Raw genomic sequence first — 1,490 nt, forward strand, 5'->3', positions numbered from 1 at the left:
AGAGAGAGAGAGAGAGAGTGTGTGTGTGTGTGAGTGTGAGAGAGAGTGTGTGTGTGTGTGTGTGAATGTGTGAGTGTCGCTGCCTGGCAACTGACTGTAATTCTGCTCATGTGTCTTTATTACTGTACATGCTGACGCTGAAAAACATCCCTTAACGTGTTATTTACTGACTGGAAGCAATTTTAACATCATACTGGTCACACTGCAGCACAATATTAGGCAGAACTACAATGGATCATTATATACACACACACACATATATATATAGTTTTATTTATTTATATTATTTTTTCTTTTATTTATTTATTACACAAAACTGTCTAATAGTGTATATATGTATACACAATAGATATGATATATTATTTATATATATAAAATATCCATCTATCTATCTGTCTATCTATCTATCTATCTAGACTAATAGTCGACTAACCGTTAGTCGACCAGGAGAGGCTTGGTCGACCAAAATTTTATTAGTCGCAGAAAAAAAAAATCCACAGGCGAAGTCACGCAGTCCGTGACGGACAGATAGTTAACGGCTGGTCTATGTGGTAATACAGTACATCGACAGGCATGACATCCAAACGCTCGACTATCATTCATCGACCTCAAATATGGCTAATCATCTGAAATATGTTAGTAGCAACTTTACATGACAATCTGATGTTAACCTAGAGAAATGTGTGCCATTCAAGTGTCTGTGTGAAGCTGAACAGTAGTGATTCACTGCAGACACATGGAGGCGCCGGAGCACTCACTTGCTCTTAAAATACTCCCTCATTTTTATTCATACAGATAAGAGTAATACATCTTTCGAATCTGTAAAGACTCCGAGTTTATTTGTGTGCACTCACAATAACAACAAAACATTGCGCTTTTATAAAATAATAAAAGCAAACAGGATGCGCTTGCTTTCTGCCGTCTCGGTCTTTGTGAACTTGAGCGCGAAACTCTGTGTATATCTTTGCCTTACAGACATTAGAAATATATCTATAGAGAGTGAAATGTCTACTTTCAAATGAACCAATTCAAATATAAAACAAATTCTGAGATTATGTAATCCGTGTGACACATGCATACAGGCGCAGCAGAGATGGCGAGTCAGTGTCGCCGACTTCATCTCTTAAACCGAGAACAAAGAAAGCACTAGTTTATCAAATTACTAAAATGTTAATGTTCACTGACACATTCATAATTATTACTTCTGCGGTGCGCTGTGGCAAGCTTTATGTGTGTGCTTAAGCGCTTATTAGGCTATGTAGGCAATTAAAGGCTTGTGCGATTAGTCAACTAATGCTTAAAATGAATGACTACTAGTTGACCAGAAAAATCTTTAGTCGAGTGCAGCCCTAATATCTATCTATCTATCTATCTATCTATATATATATATTAGGGCTGCACGATAAATCGCATGCGATATTTAACGCGCATCTTATCAGTAAAGCCGGTTCTGTAATCAGCGGTAAATCTCCATCACCTGCGGGCTTTCA

At 37.4% G+C, this 1,490-nt stretch overlaps 1 protein-coding gene across 1 annotated transcript in view; it reads right to left on the bottom strand.

The window, feature by feature from the left end:
- Positions 1 to 1,490, bottom strand: part of LOC107659344 (A-kinase anchor protein 9-like) — a 137,082-nt gene that overhangs the window by 56,793 nt on the left and 78,799 nt on the right. The gene's annotated exons all lie outside the window — the stretch shown is intronic.

This window comes from Sinocyclocheilus anshuiensis, unplaced genomic scaffold (assembly GCF_001515605.1).
Source record: "Sinocyclocheilus anshuiensis isolate Anshui unplaced genomic scaffold, SAMN03320099.WGS_v1.1 scaffold876, whole genome shotgun sequence".
Classification (NCBI taxonomy): domain Eukaryota; kingdom Metazoa; phylum Chordata; class Actinopteri; order Cypriniformes; family Cyprinidae; genus Sinocyclocheilus; species Sinocyclocheilus anshuiensis.